Source organism: Athene cunicularia (assembly GCF_003259725.1).
Source record: "Athene cunicularia isolate RWA chromosome 15 unlocalized genomic scaffold, athCun1 chr15_part1, whole genome shotgun sequence".
Lineage (NCBI taxonomy): Eukaryota > Metazoa > Chordata > Aves > Strigiformes > Strigidae > Athene > Athene cunicularia.
The window spans coordinates 10,143,411-10,157,264 of NW_020799121.1; the positions used below are offsets into that span (position 1 = coordinate 10,143,411).

The 13,854-nt window shown below is 36.5% G+C and overlaps 1 protein-coding gene across 2 annotated transcripts in view; it reads left to right on the plus strand.

Moving 5' to 3' along the window:
• Window positions 1–319: 319 nt before the first annotated feature.
• RIMBP2 (RIMS binding protein 2) overlaps window positions 320–13,854 on the plus strand; it is a 114,254-nt gene continuing 100,719 nt past the window's right edge. Inside the window, exon 1 of one of the 2 annotated variants that reach the window (XM_026859597.1) lies at window positions 320–453. The gene's annotated coding sequence lies outside the window, so the exon portion shown is untranslated. Of the gene's footprint in view, window positions 454–11,174; window positions 11,228–13,854 lie in introns of those variants that run through there. The other variant, XM_026859599.1, reaches the window with a different exon arrangement.

Here is a 13,854-nt window from a genome sequence, read left to right on the forward strand (position 1 = left end):
GAAACTGAATTTAATTTCCTGCAAGGTACCAATGACCACACTATGTCTTATTTTGGAGGTTTATGTTGGACTTTGGTCTTGTTGCCTGCCCTGACAAAATGTTTATTCAGCAAAGCTGAATGTATTAGTTTGAATTATCTTCTATTGTATGTAATGTATACTTAACCATCACTTTCAAGCAACTTTTGGGGGCACATGCAATAAAAAAACATTAATGAAACATGTTGTGTTGGAGGAAGACTAAGTGCTAGTCAGGTAGTACAGATGCAGTCATAGCAAACTCCTCACTTGATTGTTTTGGTTTTTTCTACACAGTTTGGAAATGATCCATCATGTCTGCAGCCTGCAACATCACAGAAAATATTTGATCAGACCCAGTTTTTAGAAGAGACCCAGATTTCTAAGTCTCATGTCACCACCTTAAATCAAGAGCATCATCACTGGCAGTTTTTAGTAAGTCCTGTCTTTGTTTTACTATTTCATGGGAACTTATAAATTTAAAGACAAGTCTAGTTTTGCAGTCTTTTGGTTGGTTGGTTGATTGGATGGGGTTTTTTGTTTGCATGTGCAGTAACATCAAGAGTTGGAGTTTTCTGAGGAGGAATGTTTGAGAGAAGGAGGGTTTATCATCACAGTCTTTATAGAAGTAGATTTTTAATTGTTTTCTTAGGTACTAGCACTTAAATAATATACATATGTACTTGGGACATAATTTAAGCATGAAATGAGAGTTTAATAAACAAAGATGTAAAATAAATAATAATTCCAATGCTTTGTTCTGGATGCATGAATACAAACATGCAGGACCTAGTGCTTAATGGTTATGATCAGCACATTCCAATCTGGTTTGGTGTATACAACCTGACACTTGAATCTGAATGTCAGCAGATTTTTTTCTGATGGGATTTCTATGTGTTTGCACACGTTCTGTTATTTGGGCACCTTTTGTGTTCAGAGAAGAACCTTTTTAGAAGAGTCCTTTGAATATAAAAACTACAGCATAACGTCAGTATACCTGAAGACAACTTCCAGAGAGGAATATGGGTGCCAGTGAGGGGCTTTGAATTTTTCTTTTAGGTAAAATACTTTCACTTAAGTACAAAGACATTTGAATACATAAATGGGCATTAACTTTCGCTTAAGTACAGAGACATTTGAATACATAAAGTTCTATTTCTTTTTAAAATCAGAATTGCCGATGGAACACTACATTTTGATTCCTATAATTAATAGCTGGTTTACCTGTGTTTGCTTTCATTGCACCAAGGAATTGACTTAGTTTTGGACTGTAAAATTATGATGGGTGTAAAAAAAAATATTTTTTTTTTAAACTTGGTAATGAAAACAAAAATATTGTGAAGAAGGAAGACACACTTTTTCAGTTTTTGGAGGAATTAGATTGAACTAATTGTCTTGAGTTGAATTTTGGAGTCAGTTTTCAGTAGTAAACACAGTTTGGTAAGTAGATTTGGGGATCTACCATGTTTATCCTCTAAAAACTTGCCAGTTGCTCGAGATATCGAAGCCATAATTTCATGGTTGTCCTTTTCATAGAAGTGCTTGCTTAACCATTCAGTTAAGCATACTAGTTCTTGAACATACCAGTTCAAGATGGAGTAGTGTAAGTTCTGTTGCTTGACTTCAGATTTACCTGAAACAGAGTTAAATACAAGTTCCAGAACTTCCGTTTAGATATAAATTTCAGGGCTTTCTCCACCTAATGCTGTTTTACAGAGAAATATTCTTTTCAGATGAGGTAGAATAATAACATTACTCTCTAGTGCTAAAACATTTAGTCTTTTTAAAATTCAGTTTACAAAGCAAAACCTTAAAACTGAAATGTGCTCCCTAGATCTCTTTATGTCCCAGCATTGGCAGCCATTGCTCTGAATTCTTGCCAAAGATACAGATGATTTTATTAGTCTCAAGTTACTCTTTATTTTAGCAAATATGTTTACTATGGTGGTACTTCTTCGAGTGATGTGTAAGTAATGATTGTCTTGGACATGTTCTGCAGAAATACAGGGAGCCATGTGTTCGGGTATGATAAAATGAGTATATTACACTTTAGAAAACATTTTTCCTAATGGGTGACTGTAGAGATGGAGCTAAACTCTTTATGGAGATGCACAGTGAAAGCACAAGAGGCAATAGACGCAGTCTCTATCAAGGGAATTCTTATTAGATCTAAGGAAAAAAAAAAATCTTTAAAATTAGGGTGGTCATTTTGCAGAAGGTTATGGAATCTCTTCCCTTGGAGAGATGAAAACCTTGACTGGTGAGCAAACTGATCCAGCCCTGAGCAAACTGATCCAGCTGTGAAGCTGGCCCTGCTTTGAGCAGAAGTTAAACTAGGTGACCTCCAGACTCTTCCAACCTAAATTATCCCGTGATTATATAAACATGAATGCTTACTTACATGCATAAATTTTCCTTATTTATGATTCTTGATTGTACATACTTGTCCTTACAGAATGCCCCCCTTACATTTATAGCGAGTTCAAACAATAGATTCCTGAAAAGTATACAACAGGGAATACTAAAATCATGTTTGGTATTGTATGGTATCCTTCTGTAAACTGTCTTCATGGCTGTAAAAAATATTCTTAAATTCTATAGGAAATGGACTGTATTACTTTTAATGTACGAGGGGCAGAGGAGTTCTAATGTTTATTCTATAAGCATGCTTTATAGCTGTTAACACAGTTTTTTGCACTATGTAGAGTTGATTGCAACTCATTATTGCATAATTGAAGTTATATTTGTATTTAAACAAATAAACCTGATCCCATAACTAGACCTGTATATATAAATATTTACTACTACTGCATATTCTCCCATCTTAAAATAAGCTATTATGCCAGCCTAAAAGCATATATGTTGGGATCTGTGTGAAGAATATGTGCATACTGTAAGTCCTTTAAACCCTTCAGGACTGGCAGGTGTTATGAAAATGATCCTGTGGTTTATTTTCCAGTGATAATGAGTTTTGAGGAGCATATATGTTGGTCAGTTACTTGATCCACATCTCTTGGTGACTGGGTTACAAGATGTAGTTCATATATCACCTTTGATCTTCAAAGCACTTTGCAACCAATAACTAACAGAATAATTTAAAGAAAATTCATAAAAAGATACCATTTTTAAACCTAATGTTCTCACTGTTCTTACATTGTACCTCGCTGAGCTGAAAGTAAAGGCTTAAAGCTTTGCTTTAAGAGCCTCATATTTGAAGCTTGAGGTTCTAAATTTGGTGCTGGATTTATCCATCTGAAGGATATGAGTTTGATTGCATCAGAAGTAATTATATTTAATATGACAAGAGAAAAGTGCATAAATGTGATATTTTGAACGGCTGTTAATGCCTTCTTTGCATCTCTGCTTCTGAAAAGAATAATTACATAGCTGTGATGTGAACTGAATGTTAAGGTCTGGTGAAAGACATTACTGGTAAAAAAAGTCAATATTCTAACGTTGTGTGTAGAAGTTCCCTTAACAGAAGGCATTTGAGGAATTAGGTAGTTGTTTGTAGACCCAGACTCGGTTCACTTATAAAAGACCAACTTGTGGCAAAAAAGAGATGCTGTTGAAATTAGTGGGAATTTTGCTGTTAGTTTCATTCATACAAATAATTGATGGGTTTAGGAAGCATAAAGTTGTGTTGTAAAACAAAAAGCAGTGGTCTGGATTAAGGTCTTGAAAACAAAGTGAAGAAATTATTATTTGCAGGACAGCTTATGGCTGTCCAGTGTGTATCTTTGAGTCCATTCAGAGCCCCTCAGTTTGTCAGTATTTAGGGGGAACACAAGAAATATCAATGGTTGCTGGGCAGTAGCAGCCTTCTGGATAAAGAGGAAACTTTGGACACCCAAACCAGCCTCTATTTAAAATGCTATTCTTTACATAGTATTGTAGTACAGATAGTGAGAGCCCCAGGTACTCTGATGCCAGGATTAAAATTTCCTGACAAAATATTAAATGATGTTTCTTTCATACAGTAGTTACAGTACTTTGAGGCTATATTTTAACTTACTGTCCACTCCTCTTTAATTCTTAATGAATTGCTGCAACTATATCATTAACAATAACTTTTAATCATTTACACTGAAGATCAGAAGAAATAAGTACAGGTCTTCAGTCTGGTACTGTGTGTTTCAGCAGTGGGTTTACTGCAAGAGGAATATCCTGTATTTTAGTAAACAGAGAGCAAATTTTTTATCTATGACAAATGTTCCGTTTGCCTTCTGTCATTAGCTTTCTGTGTACATAAATATAACAGACTTGCACCAGTTACCTGTTAGTTACCAGGCAACAGCAGCATTTGACACTGCCTGCAGCTGCAGTGAATGACGTGCAGCTCCCTGATTGTGAATTAAAGTGCTCTGAATTTTGAACTGAGGTTGATAAAAAGGACATTAGTGTGAGTATAATGCCACTTTTACCGTAGCAGCAACATGTCAGCGGAGTTTCTATAACAACAGCATTTCGCTGAGATATAGCCCTCTATCACATGTTCGTGATGGAAAAATTGTAATTGCTTTAGTCTCTTGCAATACGTAGTTTTCTCTACACGCTGTATTGCGTTTAAGCCTTTTTGCGAAGCAGGAATCTGTCATGCTTCCCAAACATTTGCTTGGATTCGTTGTTTACCGAGGTCAGAACATTAAATGTTTACGATACTAGGCAAAAACTGGGCTGAAAGAAAAAGAAATATTTTTATTTTTGTAACTTGTAAATATTTTGAGTATTGCTTGCTAGTCAGAGATGTTTTGCAGTCTCTTGATGATGGCAGAACAATGAGGCTGGAGAGATATATATGTATAGCATAATAATAAAAAAAAATGAATGCTTCCGATATTTTAATATTTTAAATATTTAGCCTAGATAGCTGGCTCTGTGGAAGAACATTTCTGAGGTTACTTGTCTTTCCTGTGCACTGTGCATGTGTGAGATTTTTAGCAAGGAAAACAACAATATTTATTGCCAAATCCACTATCTGGATTTTGATAATTGCCGGTTAGTCATAATGCCTTTGAATTTTTATAATTTTGGGTCTCTTGAGCATTTTTAAACACATGGCACTCAGTGACAATGAGCTGTTTTAATAGTTTATTTCCCTTGACCATTCCATCTTCAGTTTTCTTCTCCATATCAGTGGAACAACTTATGTAATGTTCTATTTCTAATGTTAGTTTCTAGATTAACTATTGCCTGTGCAAATGTAGACTTCTGGTTTGATTTTTGTTGATACAGTGCCAGTTTAATAAAAGCATTTCCTATCTGCAGGCTGTGAAGAGAACTTCCATCAAAAATAGATCTTAATGTGGTTTTAAATTTTTTTTTTTTTTTTCCTGATCAGAGTTCAAGCAGGTTGTTACATTCCTGAATGAGTGAAAGCAGTAAAAGATATTTAAAGGCTCAAACAATGAGACATGCCCAGTATAAGACTGGATTAAATCAGTAGCTGTGAAAGCAAACAGACTTTTTTCTTTCTTCCCTAAAACATAATATTCTTACTCTCTCAGTTTAAAAAGATTGACTCAAATATGACCTTTTAATAAAAACACTGTCGTAATATAGTTTCCATCTTTTTTCTTTTGGTGTACTAACAAGAGCCATAGGTTAGGAGGGTACCAGCTAGGCGCAGGTACTCTCAAGCACTGTTGCTGCCTGGGATGGAGTGGTTTACACGCATGATGGTGGCTGTTAAAGGAGCTCTGGAGAGATGAGGTGTGCTCAGGTGTTCAGAAGAGCACCGGTGAATCAGGCCTTTAGCACACTTCAGGGTGGTTTTGCCTGGGCTGGATGCAATGCTGCCTTGTTATTGTTCTGGAAAAAAATATATATTTTTCAAGTATTCTAGGTCTGTAGTTATGATTTCTCTCATGAATACATCTGTTAATCCTGCTGGTTTATAAAATTCAAATGTAAGGCCTTCTGATAACCTTTACTGGATATGATATATTCAAACTGATTCTTATATTAAAATATTCTGTGCAGATTCTTATATTAAAAACTAAGCTTTTGGGTTTTGTGACTGCAGATTTAGGAGACATCTCAAAATGATCTCAATATAACTGAGATAACTGAGCAGTGAATCCAGTCTAAACAGACAAGAGCAATGAAACATTCTTATCTCTATTCTTCTATAAGGAACAGAGCAAACGAGCTAATTAATATCTAAAGAAAGTCAAAGATAGATTCAGGAGCTGAATGCAGAGGTTTTTTTCATTCCCAGGTTAAAGGGCATGATGTTTCTTTCTGCATTTTGTACTCTGTCATTTAAATGTGTTCAGCCAACAAACAGTCAGTGATACAAACCTTTAAAGGTTCCACCTCCTCTAAAATAATTGTATTCTGAACCTGGGATATGACTTGGGATTCTGTTTGATAGGGGTATATATTTTTCTTAAATCTTAATTTTGTGTTTATAGATATAGTCTGTATGTTCATAAATCTCACTGTCTAGTGTTCTGTTCATTGCTCTCTGGAAGGACGCCACCTGATAAGTCTGACTGTATATATTATCTTTCTCCTGAATGTACTGTCCATTGTCACAGTCCCAGTTCCCTTCTAAATTGCCTCAAATGGAATACTTGCAGCAGACAAGAAAGCTAAAGAAAGTCAATGCATTATTAGTTACAGCAAAACAAAAGGCTTATGGAGCAAGGTGATTTATTACTTCATTTTTCTAAAACACATTACAAGATTAATTTTTTTGTTTATACTTTTTCATATCCTAATTACATTTGCCTCTTGTTTAATCATCTTTAAGACAAACTAGTATGTCTGAGGAGACAACATTATTTAATTAACTTTTGTCCTAATGAATCAGACTGGAGAAATTTGTAGTAGCTTCATTTGCAAGGCTTCTTGTCCAGTAAATTGGTTGGAGACAAAATATTCAGGTGATATTAAAAAATATAAGCCTTAAACTTAAAACCCATACTAAAATCTTTAGGCTCAGTGATGTTACTACTCAAGTCAGAGCTGAGTTAGATGATGGCTCTCTGATTTTAGCTTGATATTTAATTTGCAAAGAATTTAGGGGACTGATTTACTTTTTATAGAATGAGAATTTATATTTTACCTTCAAATAGTTATTACATCAAAGCCAGATGATGAAAATGACAGTGCATATCAAAGCTTTCTCCAGCAGGAACAGGGGTAACACCTCTGTTGGTTGTTTCATATTCAGGTCTAAAGCTCTCTCAGACTCTCTGCTGTGGCTTCCAAAAGACTAACCAGTTAATACTAATTTTGCTGCTGGGCTTTACGTTATGAAACAACTGTTTCTTCAACTTCTAGTTGTCTTCTAGTTCTCATTGAATTAAACTGAGTCCTTTGATGCATTTCTAAGATACTCATCAGCCATACGAAGGCTGCTATTGCAATCACTACTCAAATGAGTGACTGGCTGGCAAAAGAATCTCATGTTAAAATTTATGACCTAAAGCCAGAGGAGTCTATAGTCCATTTCTAAATATCTGCAAGTCTTTTTGCTAGTGCCGGTGTTCTTTTGTTTTTTTTTTTTTTTTTTTTTTCTTTCTTTCACATAGTGTAGGCCAAATTCTGATTACCAGTAGTACCACTGCAGTCAGCAAGGCTAGTAATATGAGTAGTGCAAGCAAGATACAGCCTTATCTGTATGAGTAATCAAATTGTTCTCTAACAGCATATAAATGTAGACTAGGTCATTATTTGAACGAACTTCACTCTGTTTCCAGGAGAAGTACTAGTGATTAGATCTGCAGAAAGAAGGCTGCTCAAGGCTACCAGACTTGCTTTTCACTGGCTAAAATGTACCAGAAGTGTTGGATCAAAAATCCAGTTTATGTAAACACTGTACAAAGTGTACAGCACTTTGTAAAGGCAGCACAGCTGGGAGAAAGATATTTTGAATTCAATACCTCTCTGAATATGGATATTAGAGCCTACGAGGAGCCCATGGCTTGGTGGTGTACATGAGAGATAAAAGACATACTGGGGAAAAGTGTACTGAATGTCAAAAAGATATATAAAACTGTATTTCTGAGCTGTCCTCTTTCATCAGACACAACCAGAAAAGCTGAGATGTGTGAACAGGAGCATATTAGCGTATGTTGAAGTTTACAAATTCCTGTTTTAACCTGTGCGTAGCACTCATGCATATTTTATATGCACAGATTGTGTATTTACATCTATGTTTGAGGATCTTAGTGCAGATTCCAAATGCAAAAGGCGCTTTACTGACAAATGTTGGTTTAAAGAAAAAAAAAAAAGTCCTTCCATGAAGAGTTTAAAAATAACAAGGTAAGCCATGCAGAATGTTTGTGTGTAGATCAAAAGTCACTACATAGCTACAAACTGCAGCCCCAGAATTTTTAATTCTTATGATAAATTAACCTGAAGTTAAAACTGAAAGTACTGTAGTCCTCAGCATTGTCCTTCAGCAAACATTCCTGCAACTTGGAACGTTGGCCTTACATCAGGAAATAGTGCAAGTATTTTCTCAGCGTGAAGTACTGTGATGAGAATTGAACGAATTTGGGAGTTGGACAAGACCAGTTTACTAAAGGCATCGAAACTTCTGTTTGTCTGTTTAAATGGTTTTGAGACTGCATCTCTGATTGGAAGCAGCAGTTGTGATTCTGCCCTCCAAAGGAGCCTTCCAGTTCTGTTTCTAATTAAGATTGGGTGTATGAAGCTCTGAGTATCTTCAGACATTTGAAAACATTCAGTGCACGCTGGCAGTGTGCAAGATTGCTTTTAACTAGGGAGGTGTGTGGAAGTACACACAATACCTCAGTTATTACCACTGTAAATAACCAGCACAAGTGATGCGCTCACGATGTACTTCAATAAGCATCAGATTTTGCAGAACAGGGCTTCTAAATGGTGGGTATAGTTGTAGGTAACCTGTGTAAATACGGCCTAACAGTACCTGTTCTGTGTAAAGACACACTAATGAGTGTGGAAGTGTGCCCACCGGTCTTAAAATTTTCTGTCATGCTGGGAGAGAGGCAACCACCAGCTATTTGCTGGACTGCAGGCTCAGTAACATTTGGCAGCATTCTCTGTGTAAATGGCCATTTTTTCCCTCCTTGGGGAATATATACCAGGATTGGTAGGTCATTTGGGGCCTTAGTATGGCTTATTTTATTTTGGAGGGCCAGAAATAAACTACATTGCTTAAAACAAACAGTTTTGAAGCAGTCATCACTTGGGATGTTCTTTCTTTTTCCTTATGGCCACAGCTGTCTAAGGTACCTGCATTGCTCCTGAAAAACCTTGATAGGTGATTGTCTGTATTTGAAGGGAAGTTGCAATGTAAGTGCCTTGCTTCTCAAACCTAATGACAATGAGATCTCCCTTTTGGATTTCACTGAATGTTCTTCCAAAGCAGCTACACTGGTTAATTTTTTTTCCTTCCTAAAAAATAGTTTCAGACACATTCAAACCATTAGTTCATCATTACCTGAGAGGCAGTGGGTGGACAAGGGAAACAAGTCGTGATCAGCATAGCAAGGAGATAATGAACTATCTAAATAATTAGCGACACATTTTAAAAATATGCTCATATAGAGCCAAAAGTATCTTGGCTTGAGCGCTTGGTCTCAAAGACTTATTTGAGACTATTCATTTCAGCAAGGCAAATATGATTTAACTCTTTCTCTCTGTGGGTTTTTAGAATTCATAAAATGTGAAATGTAGTCAGAAAGGAACAGTATGTGACTCAAAGCAAAGCACACTACATTAAGATCACTCATGAACATATTTTGAAACTCCTGGTTCCTCCTTTAGAAGTAGGTGGCATGTTTGGTGTAGTTGATGTGAAGATTTGGAGATCATTGCGAACAGTTGAAATTTCAGAAATAAAATGGCATGGGCATCTTCACCTGGAGAAAAAAATAAATGCACACACTTGACATATATACTCTAACAGATGTATCTTTTCAGTTAACGGAAGATAAAATACAATTCTAAATGCTTCCAAAGAAGACTAGAGGCTTCATTTCAATGGGACTTGATGCTATTTATGAAATTTTGAGATAAAAAAAGAGCTATGTAACGGAATATCTGTTAAGAAGAGGATGACCCATTTTCTCTTTAGTAACAGTTCCCTAGTTCCCTGTGGGCAGGCAGGATTTTACTTCAGTGTGGCAGGAGGGTGTCTGAGGAAGCTGTTGGACTCATAGCCGTCACTGCTCCGTGAAACACTCCTGTTCTGGCCACATCACTCTGTTGTGGTCATGTAGCCACGTGACTAAGCCATGTAGCTCTGTTTTAAGTATTCTGGCTGAGCTGCTTTTGGTATTTTAAAATCCTGTGGTTTTATTTATTTATTTCTGTGCTAGCATATTTTCTTCTAATTGCTGACATATTTGTGTGTCATTAAGGAAGGATCATTGTTCTTTAAATTTCTAGTTCAGTTTTATGGATTCAGAGTTAACAGGTGGTTTGGATAAGCGTCCAGGCCTTGTCTTTCAGATGTGATGCTTGCTGCTATAAACTATGTGGTAGAAAAGTGAAATCCAAAATAATATCTTCCAATATTTTGGTGACATTGCTAATAAAATATGTATTCATTTTCATAAATAGTGGCAAAATTGAGACTGACTTACATCTATCTAGGGTAGGTTTTCCTTATCATAGCAACCTGTTGAAGAAAGTGTCACTCCTGATGGGATACCCAGTAGATGAGAGAGAACCAGTTGCTTTCAGGAAAGGAGTGCTGAAGCCAAGTAAGACCCAGTAGCTCAACACTGTTAGATAATTTTCATGTAGTCTTTTAAATACACACTGAAGATGCATGTGCTGGGCTAAGAGTGGTATGTGCTACTTGGTTTAAATTTGTGCTACAAAGCAGCTCATGGGCAGCAGTCCAATCCCAGAAATGCATTGCTTTCTCTGTCTCTGGTAGTAAAAATAGGAAGCAAGGCTAAGGATATGAGCAGGCAGAGTCAGACTGTGACTTAGAGATGTGATGAAAAAAAACTGGATTTTTTTTTTTTTCTTTTTCTCTTATGGATTTAAATGGAGAGGTACTGGAGGGAAGCTGGCCAGCTACTGCCCTGACAGAGCCTTGTTTTCTTTGTGGATTAACAGGGAACTCCAATCTGCAAGGACGTCAATCTGGCTCCTTTCATCAGCGCTGAATCACTTTAAAAAGAAAAACAGTGCATGTGATTATCAAAAGCATTTCCATTTATAACACACTGTGGCAATTCAGCTCAGACACCAGAAAGTAAGAACATTATATACTAAAAGGATGTTGACTCTAGAAAATGATGAAATATATATATAATTGTGGCAATAAAATATACATATTCCTGTCACTTTATGGAGCTTTTTATACGTATTGACATTTTAAAAGATGGTGTTTCCTTTACTTAGCATGTCTGTGATAAGTGCACATCAGCAAAGACGTTAGAGCCTGGAGTCCAGAGAAACAGTGATTAGCATATTTTAAACTTTCCTGCGCTGACTGCTTAAATACATTTGCATTAATAGAAAGATGAGACTCTTCATGATGTTCTCTGCATGACAAAGGCTAAAAATAGTTTTATTAGAACTTTGGCTGCAGTTCTACTAAATTTTAACAGTTCGGGGGAAAGGAAAACACTTTTGAAAGGTTATAATTAATGAGTTATGTGGTGTTGGTTTTTTTAAAGTATACCAAAATAACATGAAGAAATTGGGACAAGCATGCTATTTTGTGCCTTTGGCATTTTGATGGTTTTGCAGCCTGGCTTCCCACTTGAGATGGGGGCGGGCTTTGCTGCTGCTTGCTCTTAGCAGCTAGCCCTCTGCAGCTGTTCAGAAAGAAATTCAGTGTGTAAATTTGAAGATGATTGCACAGAAAGAAAATTCTCTTCTGAATTTACAAAGCAAAGCATTATGCCTACCACTCTCTCAAGTTGAAAGGAATTCCAGCATGGTGTAACTTTATTTGAATGTAAATTGTGTTTAAATTGTCGACAGTTTAAAAATTTAGATCAAGGTCCAGACAAACTTAAGGTTTGAAAACATCTAGTTTCCTGTTGTGATGGAATTAAAAAAAACCCCACCTGTGTCAATACAGCATGCCTGTAATGCTGGGCATGCTGTTGTGGAGAGAGGAGGAACAAGCCAAGCTGTTGATGTGTTAAGTGAAGAAACCAGTGTTAGGTCACACACTGAAGCTGTGATGTGTGGAGTGAATTTTTAGGCCTGCTAGTTGCATTAAGTGCTGTCTGGGATGAGGAAGGGGGAGTCCAGAAAGTAGGAGATGCTGTGTTCAGTTCACTGCTGTTAGTTGTAAACGGTATTGTAATGGGCAGGGAAATGGTTATTAGAACTGTGACAACTGGAACCCACTAGTATTGTCATTGCCATCACTGCTGCGTGCTCCAAGATCTGTGCATGTGCTCTGGTAATTTGCTGTTCCTGGATGTGCAGAAGCATGCTAGCACATACACTGTTGACAGAGGAAATACACAACTCTGTAGAAGAGGGTTTTTTGCATATTTTTTATGAATGAACATTCTACTTTGCTGATGAAGCATGTACTTATTTGTTAAGATGCTGAAGAGGTTAACTGTATTCTCAGCCATCTCTGCAGGCAAGCCCATGCTTAAAGTTCAGAAAATAAATTCTGTAATATTTCATAACGTATCCTTGTATTATACAGCCTGTAGAATTTAAAACAGAATGTGCAGGAACCCTCTAGAACTAGAGTAAAAAATAGCATTTTCTTGCTTCTGAAGAAGTTTTCATGGTATGAAAGACATGTCCTTGCAGACAAACAAACAAAGCAGTGTTGTAGAATATATGGGAACAATGCATTTGTTAAGAAAATGATGTATTGGAAGTGCAGTGAGCTATACAGATATTAAGGAAATTATTATTAGCTGGTAACTCAGCTGAGTGGATGCGAGGCTAGAGGATTAAAGCTAAGTCTTACAAATAAAACCTAATTAGGGTTTTTAATTAGGGTACAGCCACTTACAGTAATATCCTCATAACTTTCTCCTTTTAGAATGGATGTGGTCAAATGTTTAATGAGACATTTCTGGATGTCTGACTCCATGTTGCAGTACTCCCAATACGCTCATTAAAGGGCTTACTGTCAATTTATATATTTGTATGTAAACTCAACTGAGAAATACTACAGGAGGGACTTATTAGTAATGATCAGCTATGATGTAAGACTTTGGCTATTTTTTTCCTTGTGGAGATGCATTCTTCATCTTTTCAGCTTACCTCCAGAATTTAAAGAATTACTTTATAGGAGTGATCACTGCTCAAACATCCACCCACAGTACTACCTTTAACATGTAGTTCACCATGTCTGTGCATTTCAGGGTTTTTTGGGGGGGTTGGTTTGGTGTTTCAGAATTCTGATTGTTTTGCATTTGGTGCATGCTTGAGTTCTGACAGCAGCATATTCATTAACCTAAATACTACTACAAGAGTTCGCTATTAGCTAGGATTTTTCTTGATACAAGCAATTTGATGAACTTAAGCTTGGTATTTTTTAGGGTTGTACTAGATCTTCATTTACACATAAGTTTCATGATTTTTAACCCATGAGTTTCATTTAAGCCTAAACAGGGATCGAACTCTTCCACCACATGCACGTCAGCTTTTGATGAAGTTGTAGGACTGCACAGTGGTCCTGTCTGTACAGGTCTGAATGGATCCATGTTCCTTTCTCTTAGGAGATAAGAACCAAAACTTCTGCATCCATGTTTCTTAAATTCAGCATATAAAGTATCATTCCACATAGTGATGTAGTGCTTCTTTAGAGGTATTGTATATTACTCTGTTTTGAGAATAAATGAGGGGGAAAAGCTTTGAGGTTATTTTTTTTAAAAAAAGGGGGGGGGGGGA